Source organism: Lissotriton helveticus, chromosome 8, assembly GCF_964261635.1.
Source record: "Lissotriton helveticus chromosome 8, aLisHel1.1, whole genome shotgun sequence".
In the NCBI taxonomy this organism is placed as follows: domain Eukaryota; kingdom Metazoa; phylum Chordata; class Amphibia; order Caudata; family Salamandridae; genus Lissotriton; species Lissotriton helveticus.
Genome location: NC_136069.1, coordinates 1,106,007,947 through 1,106,031,192, shown reverse-complemented (window position 1 = coordinate 1,106,031,192; position 23,246 = coordinate 1,106,007,947). Strand labels below are relative to the sequence as shown.

The 23,246-nt window shown below is 45.1% G+C and overlaps 1 protein-coding gene across 1 annotated transcript in view; it reads right to left on the bottom strand.

Annotated features, from left to right (window-relative positions):
- Nucleotides 1-23,246, bottom strand: part of LOC144771880 (interleukin-1 receptor-like 1) — a 417,138-nt gene that overhangs the window by 134,941 nt on the left and 258,951 nt on the right. The window lies entirely within an intron of this gene.

The window sequence follows — 23,246 nt, the reverse complement described above, 5'->3', positions numbered from 1 at the left end:
CTTCTGCAGCTGACACCAGTGAAAGGGCAACCTGTGTTCAAAATGCTCACGCATGAAGATACCAGGAAGTGCCTAGGCAGCATTGGCAACGTCAATATATGGTTAAACTTCAATTATGCTGAACTGCATGAAAATATGCGTCAGGCGAAGGATGAAGTTTACAAGACTATTCTACAAGATGTTAGAATTGGAAAAGTGACCGAGCATGGGAAAGAAGCTTTACATGCACGATTACTGTCAAATTTATATCCAGAACAAGATGTTGTGCCTGAGAATATTTTTCAGAAAATTACTGAGAAGAAATCTGGAATATGTTTGATGCCAACTCTTGCAGAATGTGCCAAATTCAACAACAAAATGTTGCATTTAGAAAAGCAAGAGATTGTGAAACTGGAAGCTATTGACAGAGTAGAGCATATGGGATCAACAATTATTTTGTCTGAGAATCTGAAAACAAAATTGGATTCATTAGAGAAGAGTATATCTGAATGTGTGCTTGAACTGCCGTATAATTTTAAGAAGGAATTTACATGTTGAAAGAGGTCTGGTAAATGGATCAATGGGTAATGTTGTTGATTTTGTAAAATACAGAAATAGAGATGGAATTGAATTTTTAAAAATTAAATTTGATGGCATTGAGGAAGTACAGCTAATTGGTCGTTGTTCTGCTACATTTTTGCTTGTAAAAGACTTATATGTTCGCCGTAAGCAGTTTCCTGTTTGCTTGGCATATGCGGTGACAATCCATAAATCGCAAGGTTTAAGTGTAGACAGTGCATTGGTGAATATTGGCAGTTCTGTGTTCAAGGAGGGTATGGCATATGTGGCATTGTCACGAGTTAGAACTTTATCGGGATTGTACTTGATTGAGTGTGATGTCACAAGCATTTGTGCGGATCTAGATTGTGTTAAGGAATACAATAGGTTAAGAAGAGAGTATGCGCCACATTTGCCTCAATATCCTTTGTTTGAGAAACGTGTGGTAGGCCGGAAACAAAGAAATGTGACCAATACTGGGGAGGTTGTAGCAAAAAGACGAAAAGTCGATGAACCTGAAATTATAAGCAGAAACAAAAAGGATTCTGTTGAAGATGTTGTTGGTTTTCAATTTGAAAACAGTTCTGGTGTCAACTGCTATGCTAATGTAGTGGTTAATGTTTTGTTTTCTCTAGAAAATGTAAAAGAAGAGATTGTGGTCAATTCTGATCAAAGATTTTGCAGTGTGTTAAATTCTGTCTTAGAAAAATGTAGCACTGATAGAACAAACATAGAAAGTGTGTCTGAAATTCGAAATCTGTTAGACAGATGTTCAGGCCAAACACAATTCTCTCAAAATATTCAGCAAGATTGTCAGGAGTTTTTAATGTATATGCTTGATGTATTGCATGCTGAAGGTGTAGATGTAGATCAGCTGTTTGGGCTTTCTTATCAATGGCAGCATGACTGCGAGAACTGTAGGGTATCAAGTACTACTAGTGTAGACTCAGAAAGATTTATATATTTAACTTTGCCAGACAGTAAATCAGTCTCCTTTAATAACCTAGTAAAAGCAGCTGATCACAACATGGAGTGTAGCCAATGTAAATCTGAAATGATGTCCACATTATTTATACGAACATATGGCCAGTATGTCATTTTAATGTTCCAACGATGTAGGCCTGATGGAACAAAATTGACAACTTTAATTAAATTTTGTGGCTTCGCAGTTGTCAATATCAGGAAGGACTTTTGTAACTGCAGCAATTATATATCATGACGGTCCTTCAATAACATCAGGACATTACACAGCTTATTTAAAGTCTAGAAATGGCTTGTCATTCTGCAATGATTCTGTTTTAATTTTCACAAAAAAATTGCCGTATGACCTTAAAAACTCTTACCTGGTGTTTTTAAAACCAACATTTTAGGGAAAGAATCTCGGGATGTGCTCTGAGGAATTTCAAGAAGTTCTAATGGCTCCTACACGATTTGGCCTTGAGGATAAGTGTAGTTCAGAGACATAACTTCTAACCATAAGACTGGACGTCATGGAGAAATAAGTGCACTTTGAATGAGTTTAGAAAAACTATTTCTTTTTATAAGCTAATTGAAGCAGCCAATCAAAACATAGAGTAGAGGGAATGTAAGTCTGCAATGCTGTCTACTGTTTTACATTGCTTTGTGATTAAAAGTGATGTAGAGAATTCAATAATTGTAGTAGTCATAGAGGTAGTGTAAGTCTGCTTCATAGTAAGCAGTATCAGTGTCATAGGAAATGTAGAACATGACTGAGGAAGAAGGGGAAGATATTACTAGTCCAGGATTGTGAAAATGATCTTCAACATTTTAATTCTGAAAGTTGCGGAAATGCCAAATGACGGGATTGGCTTACAAGAAATCCAAGAGTTATAAATGGCTCTGACAAGATTTGGCCTTGTGGAAACTTGTGGTAGAGAGCAAGAAGTCATTTATTGTATGTAACATGTTTTTCAAAACGATGGAGGTTTTCTTTCAGAAAGTGACGGGCTGAAAGTAATAACAGCACAACAGAGTGTAAGCTGTTCATAGGACATCCTTTGACGTCATGGAAAGTAAGTTAACTTTAAGGAGTTCTGAATTCTGATTTGTTATGTTGTATGGGTTTTTTAAACACAATCATTTTGATTGTGTTTTTTTTTTCCCGCTGTTATATGATGAATACCTTCAAGTCACTGTTTTTAGTGAAATTTGATACATTCTGAGAACAGCAAAAATAAACCATTTAACATGTATAATTAATTCTGTACTGTTTCCATTTATGATGTACATTTAGAACTGTGTAGGAGGCATGGAGAAGGAGAGGCTTCTGTAAGTGTCAAAGTTCTTGCATACAGTGCTCATATTCTACATGGTCTTTCATATGATAGACTACATTTCCACAATGAGATACCTAAGCAAAGGAAACACAGGTCATATGATTGTGGAATGAGAAAAAAAATTGCATGTTTTTCAATTATATTACCTGTGTTTCCTAACATTACACACCACATTGTGTAGATGAGGTTTAGGCCTGTTCCTGGAGACAGAGGAGGTCTGACATTTGTTCAAGAGTGCAGTGGACATTACTCACTTCGTTGATAGGCCTCCACATGTATTATCTTCTCTGTATTCTTCAACAAACCTAAATTCCATCTGCAACCCTGAGTAGGACTTACCTGAAACAAATCTGTGGATAGGTTACACCTTATTGGCATCTTGAAACAATCATTTAAAATGTTAGGGTCAGATTTATGGTGGCCGTGCGCCTCTTTTGCTCCATTGTGGGTCACTTTTGTGTAAGATAGGTTTCAGTTCATCTCCAGCAAGATACCATCAGTTTAAAATGTATATAATTAGCATTGTGTAGGGGGCATGCAGAAGCAAAAGCTTTTATAAGTGTCAAAGTTGTTGCATGCAGTGCTGCACTTCTAGGTACTGTTTAATATGCTGGACTACATCTGCACTATGAGATACCTAAGCAAAGGCAACACAGGTGATGTGATTGTGAAATGAGGAAAAGAAACTCCACATTTTTCAATTACATCACCTGTGTTTCCTAAGTTTATGAATGACATTGTGCAGATGAAGTTTAGGTCTGTCCACGGACACAGAAGAGGTCTGGCCTTTGTTCAAGAGTGAAGTGGACATGACTTACTTCATTGGTAGGCCTTCACATGTATTATGTCCTCTGTTCTCTTCAAACAACTCGAAATTTCATTTGGAACCCTGAGTAGGTCTCACCTCAAACAAACCTCTGGATAGGACACATCTTATTGGCATCCTGAAGCCATCATTTAAAATGTTAGTGTCTTGCGACACTTTTCTGAGACAACAGCAGTGCAAAAGATGCACCATGTTTTAAGATAGGCCTCACTTCATCTGCATCAAGATACTGTTAGTTTAAAATGTATATCTTTAGGACTGTGTAGGGGGCCTGGAGAAGCAGAAGCTTCTGTCAGTGTCAAAGTTGTTGAAAAACTGTTTGTCCTTCAATCTTTTCCCTTGTCTTTTGTAATTTTTATATAAATGTTTTAATATTTTTCAAATGTTTGTTCTCTCTTTCACAGATTGAAAGTATAAAAACAAAAAGTGAGTAATTTAACGACAATTATAAGGTAAATGTTTTGTATTCTTTTCGTTACATTTCTATCACATTCACCTACTATTTGTTCCACAGCTTCATTTCTTTAACCCTCAGTTTCCTGCCTTTGCTACTTTCCTCATTCCTTTCTCTATTACCTACTTACTCAACTCCTTCCACTCTTTTTCTCAGTCCCTCTCTTCTCATAGTTCCTCACTCTTGTTCACTCACTCCGTCTCTATTACTCTTAGTGTCTTTGACTGATCACTCTTTCACTACTTGTTCATAATGCTTTCTCTGTGTAGTTGAAGCACACTAAGGGGCATATTATGAACACAGCCAATAAAATTATTGCTGTTTTTATTGGCAGAAAACTGGTGCAAAAGTGGTTTTAGCGGCAGTTTTCTGCCGCAAAAGCGGCTTTGGTGACATATTTCTGCCGATAAAAGCTGCAAAACTTTTATTGCCTATGTTGATGATATGGCTCTATGTTATTTACATTTCTTTGCTATTTCAATTAACATTTTTCTGTTATTTTTTGTTTTCTGTTTTCTATTTTTTCTCTCTGTTATTCCCCATGTTTTAATCTTATTTTGAACATTCACTCACATTCTCCAAGAAACTCTTCTTTGTTATTGTTCTACTCTCTTTTTTTTCTTTCACTTCCTTATCTATTTTGTTTTCCACAATTATACCCTCTTCCGTCTTTTCTTCGGTAAATAGATCTATTAAACAGTATCTCTGGTTTACTCCCTATAGCTGTCTTTCTTTTAACATCACTCTCTGTTTACTTTCCTTATACTTACTCTTCTTTTTTTTAATTTTTTTTATTTTTTGGTTCGCTCCCGGTTCGCGAACCGGGAAGCGAACTGGGAAGCAAACTAAAAGAAATAGAGCTTGCCAGAGTGCTAAACATTCTAGCAATTTTTTTTGAAAGGGGAGGTAGTTCTGAAAAGAACTTTTTTTTTAAATGTTTTTGTTGTTTTATATCTTTTTTTTTTTTTGATCATTTTTTGTTTTTTTTGTATTTTTGGAACAATTTTATATTTTTTTTGGTTTTTTTGGGGGGGAAACAACAAAAAACAGGCATTGAAAAGGGCTCAACAGGAGCAAAAAAAAAATTACTGTCTGGGGCGGTTAGGGCAATTGTGATTGTTATAAGCTAGGTTGATTGAATTAATGCTCATGTTACCACATGATATCAATGCACCGCAGTGCAGACAAGTATATTTCATATGCCCAAAATTCTCCTGGATGTTTGGCATGGTTTCCCGTGCCTCTGCTGCTGTCAATGATATTAACGATGTTGACCTGGCCACAGGAGTTGCTGTTGGGTTTTCTTCCATGTCGCGTATCTCCGCCCGGCTGTAATTCAGTGGATGCCACCTGTTCATGTGCCGATGCATGGTATAGTTCCCATAGCTATACTTTTTATCAGTCCCTCTTGATAATTTCTCTTTGCAAATGAGGCAGGTGACATACCTCGCATTTACTTTCTTCTGCCCTGGAGGGATTGAAAAAAACTGCCAAATGAAACTGGCTTTCCTATGGGAAACCCGGGGCACCTCTTCCAAGAACTGTGGTCCTTCTCTCTCCTCTTCCTCTAGTTCTTCCTCTTCCTCCTCTGTGTTGGTGATGTTGTCCCATCCTGGGCAGCCATCTTGGGGAGGTTGACGGGCTAGTCTCCCCCCTCGCCCTCACTATTTTAGGGCGGGAATATTGCGCGCACGATCACCTACCAAACGAAGATCATAGCGCTAGCGCTTGAATGTGACCAGGATTTCTGCAAGCTGCTATTTCGTTTTTAACAATTTTAAAAACCTATTGATGTGAGAATATGTGTTTTTAAAATTACACTTCTGCAAGCTGCTATTTCGTTTTAACAATTTTAAAAACCTATTGCTGTGAGAATATGTGTTTTTAAAATTACATTTCTGTGCTCTTACTTGTTTTCTGGTCGCTACTCCCCGGTCCACCACAGCCTGTGCTGATTGTGTGGAGGGAGGCTTAAGCGACACCACTTCCTGGTTGTCCCATCCTGGGCAGCCATCTTGGGGAGGTTGACGGGCTAGTCTCCACCCTCGCCTAATCTATATGACCTCTTCCCACCCCGCGCAGCGGTGACGCGCAGCGGTAGCGCCGTATACGCGCCGAAGAGGCGCCAAAGAGAAGCCAGTCTGCGTCCAGACGCTTCTCGCTGGCCCGGGTCTGGGGTGGTGACCGGCACCATGGTGGGTACTCGAATTGCCTATAACTCCACGAGGTTACACTCCTTACGTCCCCCCGTCAGTCTTTCCTGTTGCCATTCTGTCTCCCCAGCTAATATCGACCATCACTGTAAACATTGTACATGGAGCACCTCCCGCCCATATAGCGACTCCCTCCCTTTGGGAGAGACTTGGAGAATGTATCTCCTTAATTGCCGGTCGCTACCCAAACATTTCACAGAGCTGCATCTGTTGATCGATGAGCTTAATCCTGACGCCCTATTTTTAACGGAAACTTGGCTTCAGATTGACAACGACCCGTCCTTAATATGGGCCACACCTCCAGGCTACACACTTAAGCGCCTCGACCGCCAATCGGGGAGAGGCGGAGGCCTAGCAATTATATACAGGGACAGCTTTAAGTGTCGGGTCACTCCTAATTCCCTGCTGACTTGCGAGAGCTTACACTTTGCACTTGATCTCTCCCCTACCACCACTTTTTCTGGTATTTTACTCTACCGCCCACCGGGTTCCCTGAATAATTTTATCACTCAAATTACTGATCTCACTGCCAACGCAGTCTTGACCTCATCTAACCTCACCCTGCTTGGGGATTTTAACATCCATTCAGATGACCCCCAGGATATGGCAGCTAATAACTTGCGTGCCAACATGCAAGCGTTAGACCTCTGCCAGAGAGGCCATCAGGCGACCCACAAGAAGGGACATCTCCTTGATCACATATACAGTAATACCAACCTTAATGTAGAGTCCCCTGTTCCACTGCCTTGGACTGATCATTTTTTGATACCGTTCACCTGGCTTTCTAACTCCTGTTCCCCCCGTGAGGCCTCTACCAAGTACATGGGCAGGAAATGGTCCTCACTTCCCCTCACCGACTGGACATTGGCTCTCACTCAAGACCCCCCGAGAAGGGCCTTGACCCCTGCCTCTGCTTCTAGCAACTTTGATCACTGGATCTCCAGCACCCTAGACCGAGTTCTTCCCAAACGCCCCTGTAAACTCATCAGAAGACCTAAAGTTGCACCCTGGTACACTCCTGCTCTGAGGTTATTAAAGCTTGACTGCCGCAAACTAGAGAGAGCGTGGAGGAAGGACCATTCTCTGTCTAGGAAAGATGATTATAGGTCCGCAATAAGGCTCTATAAATCAGAGATTAAATTGGCGCAAACCTCCTTCTACGAAGGGAAAATTAGTGCTGCAGCCAACGCGCCTAGGGAAATCTTTAGGATAGCCAAGTCCCTTATTTCACCCCCGGCTGAGCGTCCTACTGCTGAAGGGGCACAAGACCGCTGTAATGAGCTAGCTGCCTTCTTCTCCAAGAAAATTTCGACCATATACTCTTCTTTTAGTAATCCTACGGTCAACGCCCCCTCCGTCCCATCTAAGCCAGCTGATTCTCCGGCTCTCTGCAAACTGGATATAATTCCGCTTCTTGATGCCGGCAGCCTGGATAGATTAATTTCTAAAGTTTCTTCCGGGTCTCCCAATGACCCGGCACCCCCCCGGATCCTTGTCAAGGCACTGGACGTTATTCGTCCTGTCATCCTGGAAGCCTTAAACACCTCCATCGTGGCCAGGTCGGTCCCACTCCCCTGGAAGTGCGCCATGGTGAGGGCGCTTCTCAAGAAGCCCTCCCTGGACCAGAGCAACTTGTCCAACTATCGCCCCATTTCGTTGCTCCCCTGGCTGAGTAAACTGCTGGAGAGGCACGCCAACAATATCTTAACAGACTATTTGGAGTCCAACTGTCTGTTGCGTGCCTCCCAGACAGGTTTTCGCCCTCAACATGGCACAGAAACCGCTATGTTAGCGGTTACAGAGGAAGCAAGAACGACTTTGGATCGGGGAGGAAAGGTGGCCATTATCCTGTTAGACCTTAGCGCCGCGTTCGACACGGTGAACCATGCCACGCTATTACACCGACTGGCGGGCATGGGCGTGTCGGGCGCGGCTCTAGACTGGCTTACCTCCTTTCTGAGTGAGCGCTTTTTCCAGGTCTTCGAGGGTGAGATAGTCTCTCCCAAACACCCTCTCAGGTGTGGGGTACCTCAGGGCTCCTCCCTGAGCCCGACCCTCTTTAACGCCTACATGGAACCTCTGGACAGGATAGTCCATCCCTTTGGTGTGCGTATAGTCACCTACGCGGATGACACGCAGCTTGTGGTCTCGTTAGACCACGCAGATGGATCATCCGACACCTTAGGCCCCTGTCTAGAGGCTGTTGCCAGATGGATGCAAGCCTCCTGTTTGAAGCTTAACGGGGAGAAGACAGACATCATTCTACTCGGAAATCCCTCCCCGTCTGCTCTTGCACCCGTCTGGCCACCATGTCTTGGCGCTCCTCCTGCCCCCAAGTCCCAGATAAAGAGCCTCGGGATCTGGCTTGACACCGCCCTTGATTTCTCGGTCCAGGCTACTAAGACTGCCGCCACTTGCTTTGGACTAATGAGGATGCTCCGGCGGGTGCTCCCTTTGCTCCCTTTCCAGGCGAGGAGGACCATGGTCCAGGCCCTGATTCTCTCTCGCCTGGATTATGGGAATGCTCTCTACCTAGGAGCACCGGCTTCGGTACTGCAGAGGCTTCAGGTCACACAAAACAGTGCGGCCCGCCTACTGTTCAATCTCTCCCGTCGGCAGTCGGCGAGGAAGGCTCTGAAAGACCTCCACTGGCTCCCAATGGCTGCCAGAGTGCAGTTTAAAGCTTTGTGCATTATGCACAAATCCTTTCACCGTGTAGGCCCAGCGATTCTGCACCCTTTGGTCACGCCTTATGTCCCAGCACGCCCCCTTCGGTCTGGTACCTTGCAGCTGGCCACCTCCTCTAAAATTAACAAAGCCCGTTGGGGTGGCCGCTCTTTTTCCCATTCGGCGACCAGACTTTGGAATGCCCTCCCCTTTGCCATCCGAGGAAATAGCAACCTCCTCTCATTCAGAAAGGCCTTGAAAACGCATTTGTTTGCTAAATCCTGCTGATCTGCCCCGAGCCTGCGCTAAACCATTTTATCTTCAAGCGCTGCGAGGCCCTAGGGCAGTTATGCGCTATACAAATGCAATTTTTCATTTCATTTCATTTCATGACCTGGGGAGGTGGTCCTCTCTTCCCATGAGGAGGTGGAGGTGGTGGTGGGGGTGCACCAGCTGAAGCAACTACTGAAGCCATTGCTCTACTATGAATAAAGGTCTTCCTCTCACAATGATGAAAGTCAGAGTGAGGAAAGAAGGAGGGGTTTTCATCATTTGGGAAAAACAATAGTTCTAAACCAATGAAAAGTGTTATTTTTAGGTCACCTGACCTAGCCTTACATGATTATGAAACCAAAAGTTAAATGAACCAATGAAAAGTTTTATTATCAAGTCACATGACCTCTCACGCTTATGTTACGCGCTGCGGAACGCGCCCCGGATCGCTTCCGGGTCGCTGCGCTTCGCGCCTCGGTTCGCGCTCCGGAGCACTTCCGGGTGCGCTAACGCGGCGCGTCATAAGACGCATTACGCGGCAACGCGATACGTCGCGCTTTCGCGAAGCGCCGCGGATCGCTTCCGGGGAGCTGCGCTTCGCGTCTCAGTTCCCGTACCGGAGCACTTCCGGGTGCGCTAACGCAGCGCGTCATAAGACGCATTACGCGACAACGTGATACGTTGCGCTTCCGTGACGCGTCACGATGTTGATTTCTAACGCGGCAGTTGCGCTAACGGAACGTTTACCGGTTCGCGGACCGGGTCGCGGCATCAAATTGAGCTAACGGAAAGCTTCCCGGTTCGCGAACCGGGAGCGAAACAAAAAAAATATTTAAAAAAAACATTATTAATAAACATATAAAATATATTTTTGGATTTAAAGAAGAATACATTTTACAGCTATAGATATTAGCTTTTAAAAAAACAATGAAATTCACTGAAAAAACCATAGGTTATAGACCATATATAGTTAGGAATTAGCATTTACAAAACCTTGAAAATTCACTGAAAAAACCATAGGTTATAGACCATATATTGTTAGGAATTAGCATTTAAAAAACCTTATTTTACTCACACAAAACCATTGAAATTCCATATATAGTTAGTTGTACTAACTATATATCGCGCACCCGCAATCCACTGCTGATCATGTCACATATTACATCATTCATGACATGGTCAGTGACATCACTGATGACATCACTGATGACATCTCAAATGACATCACTGATGACATCACTGATGACATCTCAAATGACATCACTGATGACATCACTGATGACATCTCAAATGACATCACTGATGACATCTCAAATGACATCACTGATGACATCACTGATGACATCTCAAATGACATCATTCATGTGATAATACAATGAACCTCTTCAGACTCTAATATAACCTTAGATACACTCAGTGTAAACATACACTCACAGACTGTCACTCATCCATGGAGTTACTCAGACACCTAGTCAGTCATGCAAAGAATCAATCACACCTCCATTTTCTCAACTATACAGTTATACACACCTTACTTATTCAAACATATACTAAAACATATTTACTCTCTTATACAATCCTGGATACAAGTTCACAATGATGCATACAGCCACTCACACATTCACTGGCTCCTATGCACAGTTATTTATATATGTCAACTCTCACATGTACTGTATTTTACATATGTACTTACTTTGACATGTAGCACTGAGATATCCATTCACTCACCAATACACTCATGCACACAGTCAACCGCCCATACAGCTGTTTCCACATGCACTTTTGAACCCATACATCTAGTGAATCAACTGCTCACACATATATGCAGAGAGTCATACACCTCCCCGCCACCCACACACACACTCAGTCTCCCATACAAATGCTTGGGCAACCAATCAATAACCCATATAGTTACTCATATAGCTACTGATCAACACATGCAGCAGTTTACAGAACAACAGACATAATGATGCACAAATTAAGACAGTTTAGTCACTAACCCATGCATTTAGTGAGACACATTTAATCACTCACTTATACAGTCAGTCACGCACCTACTAAATCCTTCATCCAGACACTTCTACATCTACTCATTCTTCAATATGTAAAACATATTTAAACTTTACAGAAACACACAGTCACTGGATGATGTCATCAGTGATGTCATCAGTGATGTCATTTGAGATGTCATCAGTGATGTCATCAGTGATGTCATTTGAGATGTCATCAGTGATGTCATCAGTGATGTCACTGACCATGTCATGAATGATGTAATATGTGACATGATCAGCAGTGGATTGCGGGTACGCGATATATAGTTAGTACAACTAACTATATATGGAATTTCAATCGTTTTGTGTGAGTAAAATAAGGTTTTTTAAATGCTAATTCCTAACTATATATGGTCTATAACCTATGGTTTTTTCAGTGAATTTTCAAGGTTTTGTAAATGCTAATTCCTAACTATATATGGTCTATAACCTATGGTTTTTTCAGTGAATATATATATACATAGTATTTTATTGTGTAATGTGTGCATATAATTGTACCACTATGGTGACAGTATAACTACATAATTATTATTTTATTGCGTTTGCCGATATGAAATTTGCAAGAAAATGTTATTGTGCACACAATGACACCACTATGGTGAAAGTATAACATTTTGTAATATGGTTGTGCAATGTTGTTAGTCGATGTGAATTATGCATATCAAGAGTGCTGTGCAATCCTTCGGGTGTATTCGTGATAGTTTCCCTCAGTGCTATTGTTCTTCGGCATAGGCATAATAATTAGCGCTGCGTAAAAACTTGATTGAACATCATGTCTGAGATGAGGACTTACTTGTAAATTGCGCTTTAACACTTGCACCACTTTAATTAGAATTGTGTATTTGAACTTGCACTTGAATATATCTCGCACGGTAGCAATGTTTATGCACACGTTCCTGTGTATATTCTGAATTCTGTGTTTACTTTTTCAATTATTTTTCTGTAATGACAACGTAAATACATTGGTTTATTTGCATTTTGCACATTCTATTATAGCAGCCATGGTTTAGTTACCATCTGTAAAGCACTGTCAGCAACTATGTATATGCCTCCATTTTGCGGTATAACTTTTGTGTGAACAAGTCAGCTCGTCTGACGAAACGCGTAACCTGATCAATAAAATCACTGGTTTACTTCTGAGTGCGGATCCTTCTTGGAGAAGACTGTTGTGTGCATTAAAGGTAACGGGACACCTGCCCGGTGTGATCCGCCACCTGCATACGGGCCAAGAGACTTCAGTATCCGGGTCGTTTGTGGACATATATATATATATATATATATTACCTACTGGTGGTCACCAGTAGGCAGTTATAGTTAAAACCTAGTTTCCATAGGAAATCCGCAACATTCTATTTTGAATAACTTTAGTGCCGGCAGACGAATCTTCGCGAATTTCTTCAAGAAGATGGCCTGCTCCGCTCCGCTCCTTCCCTGAAAGTTTGGGAGTGATTCGTGAAGCGGGGGTCGAGAAAAAAGGGTGGCCCCAAAACGTGTTTTCCCCATGCAATTTCCCATAGGACCTTTAGCCGGGGCTACAGCCCGAACGGCTGAAAGGAATTAAACCAAACTTGGCCAAATGGAAGAGTTTTGTTCGCAGATGGGCCTTTTTGTTAAATGGTGTAAATCCGTTCAGTAGTTCCTGAGAAAATCAAAAGTAAAATCATAAGTATATCTAGAGGTGCATACGGTAAGCTTACTGTAAGCTTACTGTACTCTGTACCTTCCCGAGCACGGGCTGAATGCTAATTGGCTGTCAACTGTCTGTCAACACTCCAAACCAGAAAGTGTTGCCAGCCATCTTGTGCCTCGGTAGACTGAGGCACAAGAAAGCAGAAAAACAAACATGTAGAACGCAAAAAGGGGGCAGGGTAGAAACACCCTGACCCCCTAGGCCTGCCCACAAAGACCCCCCAAGGCCTCCCCCAATTTTTTTTTGGGACAAAAATCGCGGGGTACGAGTACCGTACGAGTACCGTATGCATACCTTTAAGAGCACGAGCTGCATGCTCATTGGCTGTGAACACTCCAAACCAGGAAGTGTTGGCAGCCATCTTGTGCTCGGTAGCCTGAGGCACAAGAAAGCAGAAAAACAAATGTGTAGAACGCAAAAAGGGGGCAGGGTAGAAACAGCTTGACCTCCTAGGCCTGCTCAGGTGGTCCCACAAGGACCCCCAATGCCCCAAATTTTTTTTTTTTAAACCCGGTTTGCTTTTTTTCAAATTACCCCCCAAATTATCCCGGGGGCATAGTGAAAAAGAAGTGTGGGGGGGCCCCAATCCCCCCCACACTGCCCCGGGGACCACCACCCCCCGGGGCAAAGCAACGCAGCCCCCTGGCGCATACTGTATGTTCCAGGTGGGCTAGTTGGCCCCCAAGGACCCACAGTATGCAAGAGGAATTGGTTCTCCCTCTGCAAACGCGCCAGGGGGCTGCGTTGCAGAGAGGTGTAAAAAGGAGGGTGGCCTCATTACACCTCTCTGCAATGCAACCCCCTGGGACATACTGGAGGTTCCTGGAGGGCTAGTTGGCCCCCATGGACCCCCATTAAGCAAGGGGAATTAGTTCCCCCTCTGCAAACGTGCCAAGGGGCTGCATTGCAGAGAGGTGTAAAAAGGGGCATGGCCTCATTACACCTCTCTGCCATGCAGCCCCCTGGCGCATACTGGAGATTCCTGGTGGGCTAGTTGGTCCCCAGGGACCCTTGGTATGCAAGGGGAATTAGTTCCCCCTCTGCAAACGCGCCCGGGGGCTGCGTTGCAGAGAGGTGTAAAAAGGGGCGTGGCCTCATTACACGTCTCTGCAACGTAGCCTCCTGGCGCATACTGGAGGTTCCCGCTGGGCTAGTTGGCCCCCCGGGACCCCCATTATGCAAGGGGACTATGGGCCAGATGTAGGTAATTCTATTTTACCGACTCATAAATACCGAATTTTACCGATTCGGTATTCATGAATCGGTAAAATAGAAGGAGGGAGATTTAGGTAAATTCGGTAATTGAATTACCGAATCTGTAAAAATCGGTATTTACCAAATCAGTAAATACCGATTTGAAGCCCATAGGAATCAATGGGCATTACCGAATCGGTATTTACCGATTCGGTAAATACCGATTCCAGCAAGGGTGCAGGGGGTGTCACTTTGACACCCTCTAGCACCCCAAATACAGGCATGTGTGCCTGTCACATGGCAAAGGTGTGCATGCACACATGTGAAAGCACACCTGGATTCGGTATTTTACCACCCAATTGGATTGGGTGGTAAAATACCAAATCTGAAAGGCCTTTGGGACTCAGAAGAGTCCCACTTACATCTAGAAGTTACTGAATCGGTAAAAATACCGATTCGGTATTTTACAGAATCGGTAAATTTACCGATTCTGTAAAATTTTTGCCCCTACATCTGAAAACCCAAATACCGGTCGGTAACGGCCGAATTCGGCCGTTACCGACCGGTATTTGGGCTCCTACATCTGGCCCTTAATCCCCCAACTTAGAACACTCTACAGGGCGCGTTAGCACAGTGGTGAAGGTAGGGGGCGGGGCTTGAGGTGATATGAGTGCAAACATGCCCTGAGGCGCGTTTTAAGTTTGGGAATAAATTCCTGTTCAATCCAGAGGTCCCATAGGGGGCAACTAGTCCAACAGGTATCTCCAGTAAGCGCCACGGAGCTGTGTTGCAGAGTGTTGTTAAAAGGTGGTGTGCCCTTTGAACGACTCTCTGCAACACAGCTGCCTGGCGTATACTGGAGGTACCTGGTGGGCTAGTTGGCTCACAGGGGACCTCAGGATTGAAGCGGAATTAATTCCCCAATCTAGCTCACTACTATTCCTGAAAAGTAAATGTAACTGTACTTACCAGTAACTTGAATTTCCTTCCATAGGATATCATTGCCTGCTATATAAAATATATATAAATTAAAAAAATATTACATTTAAAAAAATGATATTACAATTTCAATATTTAAAAAAAAAAAATCAATTTATATAAAAAATGTGTAATGTAATTTAAAAAATAAAATATCTAAAAATAAATATTTTAAAATAATGTAATAAATCAGTATAAAAAAAATAATTAATACATTTAAAAATTATCATTTACAAAACCTTTGAAATTCACTGAAAAAAACTATAGGTTTCAGCCACGTTATAGTTAAAAATGAGCATTTAAAAAAACCTTAGAAATTCACTGAAAAAACCATGGGTTTCAGCCGTGTTATAGTTAAAAATTAGCATTTAAAAAACCTTATAAATTCACTGAAAAAAACATAGGTTTCACACACATTATAGTTAACTGGACATTTCACTCATACAAAACCATTGAAATTCCCCCGTTATAGTCAACTATAACTCGTGTGCCAGCAATGCACTGCTGATGAATCACATATTACATCACTCATGACATGGTCAGTGACATCACCCTGGGCTGCGACAGAAGGTGCAGCTGCTTGGTTCTGGTGGTGCGAGCCGGGCACTGGACACGCATCAACGTGCAGCCGGGCGGAGCCCCCCAAAGCAGCTGAGGGCGACTTAGTTCGCCCCCCAGCACAGGTACACTTGGCTTTCCCGGGCTAAAGACATTAGCAGCGCCGCGAGTATGGCCAGGGTCAGTGTAGCGCATCGGTGGTCAAGTCGGGCCACAGAGTGGTGAAGCAAGGCCCTCGGGGGTGAGAGTGGGGGTGGACTGCCGGCCATTTTGTTTACCCTAGTGGTGGTCGCCGCCTGCAGATAGGCCTAGTGAAGAAACTATTGACCTGGGCTCCAGGGTCTTTGCTGTCGGGCTGATTTCGCGCCCGACCCCCTGAGTAGTTGCCCTTGAGTGTCTTGTGGCAGCACCTACGTCGGGACTATGACACGAGATAAAGGTGGGGGAGGCAATACCAAGCAGGGCACCATAGACAAATTTACCGGAGCGGGTGCTGCGACAGGGGCTGCGGGGTCGCAGAGCCAGGTGCCAGACAACGTGGTGCTAATGGCGGCCATTACTCAGTCTAGAGATATGCTGGACGCCAAGATCGGGGCCGTGGGCTCCGACGTCATGCTTCTGAGGCAGGATTGCGTAATGTTGTTGAACACATCAAAGGGACTGAGGACCGCATATCGGAGGTGGAGGATGATGTCACGACTCTAAAGAAGAAAGTAGCAGCTATGGAGAAGATTCAGAAGGGTCTTTTGCTGCGGGCTGAGGATGCTGAGGGGAGGTCTCGGCGCAACAACCTTCACTTTGTGGGATTTCCGGAGGGATGCAAGGGTGATAGCGTGGAGCGTTTCTTGTCACAGTGGTTGGAGGGCTGGCTCCCCCGGACGCCCTTTCCCGCTGCTTCGTTGTGGAGCATGCACATAGGTCCCTTATGCAGAAGCCCCCTCAAGGGGCACGTCCGCGGCAGATCAACGCCAAATTCTTGAACTATATGGACCGCAATACTATACTGAAGCAGGCTAGGGCTAAGGAATCCCTCACTTGTGTGACATTGCCAAGATTCTTATCTTCCCGGACTACAAGCACTTAGTGCAGCAGCAGCAACAGTTCTTCCTGGCGGCCAAAGCTCGCCTCCGAGACCTCAAGATCCAATATGCGCTGTTATATCCAGCCCGCCTGAGTGTGGTCTACCGATCTCACACTTTGTTCCTTGACTCTCCTCAGGAAGTCTTCACATAGACTGATGAAACTGTGAGAGTGGGGGTTCATACACCACCTGGCCGAGATTCGGACTCTTCGTCGAGTGAGGTGGCACGCAGGGGTCCCCGAGGCCAACAGCAAGGCAGCAGGAGATCGAGATCCAGGCGTCGCTCTCTGTCCAGCTCTGCCCTCAGGCAGAAGGGCTAATCATCGGAGAGACAGGCATCGGCGGATTGATCAACAGGGTCAACAGGGACTGGAATTCTGGTGACTGTTTCTTGATGTCCAAATAGGCACATGTATTGGGCTGGGTACCCGGTCACGTAGTGGTGGGCGGGAATGGGTGAGGCCCAGGGGTTATGGGTGGCCAGTTGGGGATCCATTGGAAGGTTTGGTACCTGTCCCCCAGTTGGGGACTTGGCTCCTATCCGACCGTGACAGATACTTCTGTGTTTGTGAGGTATGGGGTGGGGGGCGTAGGGGGGATGTTGGGGGGAGGCTTGTTTTACCTGTTTGGTTGCGCAGTCACGCGGGTTGTATGGAACACATGGTATTCGCTAGGAAACACATGCATAGGTCACAAGAGTGTTAGTCTTTTGCCATGTCTGGTACGGCGGTGGAAAGGCGGATAATCCCTGGTTCCCTGTGCGTAGGTAGCTGGAATGTTCGGGGGGCACTGGACTAAGTGAAGCGAAGGGCCATTCTTCAGTACGCCAAGAGAGCTGGTGCTGATGTGCTCCTCCTACAGGAAACACACCTACTGGGTTTTACAGCCTTATGCCTCCAGCAGTATGGATTTCTTCAGGTGTTTCACTCAGGGTTCACGTGGGGCTCGAGGGGTGTAGCGATTTTCATCCATCTCAGGGTCCCTTATGAAAATGAGAGACTTTGGTCAGACATGCAGGGTAGATACATCTTCATACAGGGCAGAATTGGGGGAAAGGTTTTGACTCTGGGAAGCGTATACGCCCCCCCACCATTACAGTGGTCCCTAGTGGAAAGACTCCTAACATTATGGGGGGACATGCCGAATGCATTCTTTGTTGTAGGGAGAGATTGGAATGATGTGATGGACCGGAGTCGGGATAGGTGGAGGAGCGGGGATGAGGCTGGGGTAGGCGGATCCCCTATCAAATTCCACTCCCTAGTCACGGAGCTAGACTGGATCGATGTATGGAGACACCTACATGGCCCTCGCAGGGAATACACTTACTTTTCCACAACACGTGACTCCTTTTCGAGGATATATTATGTATTCGTCCCCAGAGGGATGGTACACAGAGTGTTGCCAGCGAGTATTATGCCCAGAGCCTTGGCAGACCACTTGCCTGTTGCACTCACGATTCGGATTGGCCCGGGGCGACAGCCTCTTAGGTGGCGCATGTCAGGGTGGCAGCTGCAGAAAGAGGAATACAGGGAACACCTGGGCAAAGAGATAGATAACTATTTGGTAGCTAATGTAGGCTCAGTTGAGTCTCCGGCGGTGCTTGGGAGGCATTGAAACCCACCTTGCGAGGGGTGGATATCTCTGGGTGTGTGGCTGCGCGGAGGGAGCAGCAGATGGACCTGGCGCGTCGGGAGGCAGATATCGAGGCGCTGGAGCGTAGGGGTCGGGAGGCTGACGGAGGCCCGGCTAGGAGACAATTGGTTTTGGCTCAGCAGCAATACGCAGCGATACTAATGGATGAGGCCCATCAGGCTTGGATGGCAACGCGCAGTAGGGTCTATCAATGGGGGGATAAATCCAGCAAGATGCTCCACCGCCTATGCCAGGGTACCTTTCATGCCCAGCCCCTGCCGCGGGTCCTGGACCGTGCGGGGGAGCCAATTCCAGAGCTCTCTTCTATCCCCGAGAGCTTTGCGGCATACTTTGAGGATCTGTATTCACACAAAGAATGTCTTGAGGCGGAGGTTATTGTGAAGTTCATTGATGATCTTCTGCCTAGGACCATTTCGGAGGAAGTACGAGAGAAACTGGATAGGCCTCTGTCGGACGATGAACTGGGTGCGGCCCTGGGGGAATTGAATCCTGGGAAGGCTCCGGGTCCGAATGGGTTCCCCAGCGAGTTTTTTAAAAGGTTCTTTGTGCAGCTGGCCCCACACTTTCGGCCGGTGGTGGAGGAGGCACAGGAGTGCGGCTTGCTTCCCCCGGACTGGAGACATGTGGAAGTGGTGGCGTTCCACGAACCAGGTAGACCTCCAAAGCAGTATGCATCATATCGACCCATCTCCCTCCATAATAGCAAAGCAAAGGTGCTGGCCAAGGCGTTGGCCAATCGGCTTAAGCCACACATCACAACTTTGGTACACCCAGATCAGGCTGGGTACATGCCTCAGAGGGCAACCCGCCTAACATTCGGGGGTGCGCACATTGCTGTGTTGGCCAGTGGGCGGCTTGGGGAGCCGGCTGCGCTACTGCTGGCCGACATGGACAGGGCTTTTGATTCTTTGAGTTGGGTGTACCTGTTCGCACTGCTGCAGTAACTTAATCTGGGCCCACACTTTCTGGCCTACCTGCAGCTGCTGTACACTACTTTAATGGCTTCGGTGCGGGTGGGGAGGGGTGATTTCTAGCTCCTTCTGTATCCAGCGGGGCACGCGCCAGGGCTGCCCCCTCTCCCCTTACCTCTTTGCGCTCGCCATGGAGCCGCTGGCGGCCTGGTTGCGTATAGATGCTCAGCTTCGGGGGTTTCGGTGGTTCCGGATCTTACAGATAAAATAGCACTATACACGGACCATGTCCTGTTCTTTCTGACCGACTTGGGCAGGTCGGGCCACGATTGATGCGCATCCTTCAGATTTTCGGTGAGACATCTGGGTTATATATGAATCCTCGTAAATCTATATTGTGGGTTCTGGGGGATGGCCCGGGGGTGGGAGAATGGGCATCAGCCCTTCAGTTGGCGACGGGGGGTGAAGTATTTGGGGGTCTTTTTGTCCGATGTCCCGGCTGTATCCAGAGACTGTAACCTGACCCCAGTGTGGCATTGTACTAGGGAAGATCTCAAGGTGTGGTCCCGTATGCTCTTAACGATCTATGGTAGGTCAGCCATCTTTAAGATGGTGGCGCTCCCTCGTCTCCTTTACCAATTGAAAAATCAACCCTACCAGATTCCACCCTCATGGTTCCGGCAGGTCAACTCGGCATTGGGAGGGTTCCTGTGGGCAGGGGGCGCGGTTAGGGTGGCTCTGCGCACCGGTTTCCTATTCACATACACCGGTTGTCTAGCTACTTCAGATGTCCTCTCCTACTACCAGGCCGCGCACCTGTTGGTCCTCAATGAATGGTGGTACGGGGATAGGAGGGACCCAGCCTATGCGGTTGTGCGGCAGCTAATGGGCAACAAATCCCTACACACACTATTGTATTCCGAGCCGCTTCAGAGGATGCTGCCCCCGGCCACGTGAGTGGTGTTCCACGTTTGGAGGCAGGCCCAGAGTAGGATGGCGTGGTGGAATGTCCTGACTCGGGAGACTCCTCTCTGGGGTAACTGGCATTTGCCTCAGCTGGCAGCTTTGCAGGGCTTTATGGGATGGGACTCTATAGGCATCTCGGTCCTGGGTGAGATGATGGCTGACCTGACGCTTAAATCATTCCAAGACCTACAGGACGAATATGCGATGCCGCGATCTCATTTTTTCATATACTTGCAGTTCCGACACGTGCTGGCACCTAGTCTGGAGGGCCTGGAGTCCCTACCTTATTTCAGCGCGATTGAAGCTAAGGTCTTTATGTGGGAATTACCTGACCGCAAGATCTATTGCATACACCAGACATTGATAATTCATTGTTCCGCAAACTCTGCAGCGGCTTAAGATGGCATGGGAGGGGGATGTTGGGGAACTGGAGGAGGACTGGGCGGAGGCATTAGCAAGTCCACAGGAAGCGGCAATAGCCACGCACCTGCATTTGATTCAATTCAAGTATTTACACCGAGTGTATTTTACCAGAGTACGCTTGTGGAGGGCGGGAATGATTGCATTCCCGAGTGTCTTCGATGTGGGTCAGAGGAGGGAGCTTTCTTGCACACAGTCTGGAGTGTTCTCTCGTTGCACAGATTTTGGAGAGGGGTGTTTTCCTGCCTGTCAGAAGTACTGGGGTGGGAGCTTCCCCGCAAGCCGCGCCTGGCCCTGTTACATGTCATAGAGGGGATCGGGGGCAATAGATATATGGGACACCTCCTAGTGCTGGGTCTCACATTGGCAAAGAGGGACATTGCTAGGGCTTGGAAGGCGCCGTCGCTTGCTGCATGGACGAATGGGATAGATTTTTGTATGGATCTCGAGCAGCCGGTCTTCATTGCCAGGGGGTGTCGCCATAAACACTATAAGATTTTGAAAAGATGGGGAGGCTACCAGGGACTGGACTTAGATCCTCCACTGGAAGGGGATGTACACTCGATGGCTTGATGGGTATGTGGAAGCCGGACATTGATGGGTGGCTGATGGGCTCTATGTGTGGTTCCAGAGAAGTAATAAATTTACTGTTGGGGCGTGGGCACAATCGGGGGGAGGAGGGAGAGGTTAGTTCAATTATGGTTTCTTCAAGTATATAAAAGTCAACACAATTTCTCATTGTACAATTGATGAGTGCAGCAGTCTCCGGGTTATGGAGCTATGCAGTGTTTTTGAACCGTGACAAATAAAGCTTGTTTAAAAAAAATAATAATCTTACGATGAGACAAGTGCAAAATTACATTTGCACCAGTTTAGACAAATTGGCTAAATTCTAATACGTCATTGAAGTAAGATACCAAAGCTTGAATGCTCAGGAAAGGGCCTGAAATATGCCAGTTCTAGAAGTCTCCCAAGAGACCACTCAGCACACACAGCGTATGTGTCCATTTGTAAAGGAAGCCAGGTGAGCCCGCATCGACAAGTTAGGACTGCCAAGAATTCTGTAAGTAAGGAATTAGCCAACAGTCCACCTACTTCTCTCTCTATCTCTCTATCTCCATTCTTCTCATGTCACTTCAACAATATGTATCTCAGGCAATATTATATTCTTAAAGTTCTGAGGGGTCACCTCCTGGAAGCACCTCATCTGGTTAGACCACTCAGTTCATTGGTCAGTTCTTATAGGATGAAAGTCAGGCAACATAAAGAAGACACAAGTTGTAAAAAATAGGTGGTAAAATGATGCAGTCCTCAAGCATTTCATCCTGTGAGATGTTGGAACAATGCTCCTTTAGCAAGAGCAGATTAGCAAGTTGAAGAGGACAGGTTCCCATGCAGATGCTCAGAATGTTATTAGCAATCGAAGCAAAGTATCTTGTTCAGTACATGAGAACTCAGGAAAGAAAACACTGTTTCATGTTATTGGTTATACTGAGGACTTCCCTTATGCCCAATGGATTCAGCAAGTCAAGAAACATCATGTATGCAGTTAGGCCTACATTAAATTGTGCTAATATAACATAAAACTTATAGAATCATTAGGTATACATTCATAGGAAACATAAAGATGTGATTCTAGTACAACTCTAATGCACATGAAATTATTTAGTATGGTTACAAATGACGTGTCAGCTTGATGCATTTCTACTTTCTGAATGTACTAACGTGTTATATATTAGAAATTACAATTTTAGGATGTCGTTTTAGGTGCATAGCATTAGTACATGTGCGAAATACAATCTATGATACTTTCATGAAAGCATCAATAATTAGAAAGGTGTTACAACTACATAATCAGATTTAAGTATAATATTTGATAGTCTCATTGGTTATTCACTCATAAATGATTATAAAGCATGATTAGAGGTTAATTTCTATTTTCACGATTTGCACATTTCTACCACGTTAATGGAACATAGTACCTTGTCGATTAATACATTACAGTGTACATTATTTACACGAATTATATTATCTAGGCAACACCTTTTCTGCATGCAGTAACTATCATTTCTTTTGTCTTGTCATATTTTTGTGAACGTGTTGTTGGTGCACGTTTATTAATTTTGTCTCAGAATGCGTCATGATCTGGTTTCTCATGTCATTAAAGTTTAAATGTAATTTCCTCTCCAACAATTTGCCTTTTGATGGCGAATCAAGCCGTCGCACTCTTTTATTTATTCCACCTGATGTCACTTCACACTTCTGTTGTTCTCATTAATTTCAGTCTAGATTGATTTGAAATTTCATTTGGTAGTAATACCCGCACTGTCTATCTTCTAATTCTATCTCACCTCTCTTTCTTTGCACCCCTCTTGTTTCTTTCTTTATTTTTATGCATCTGTAAATTTTGATAGCAATAAGTAGCATAGTATGCAACCAGAAATGGTTAGTTCTGGTTTTAAAATCTATCCCACTAA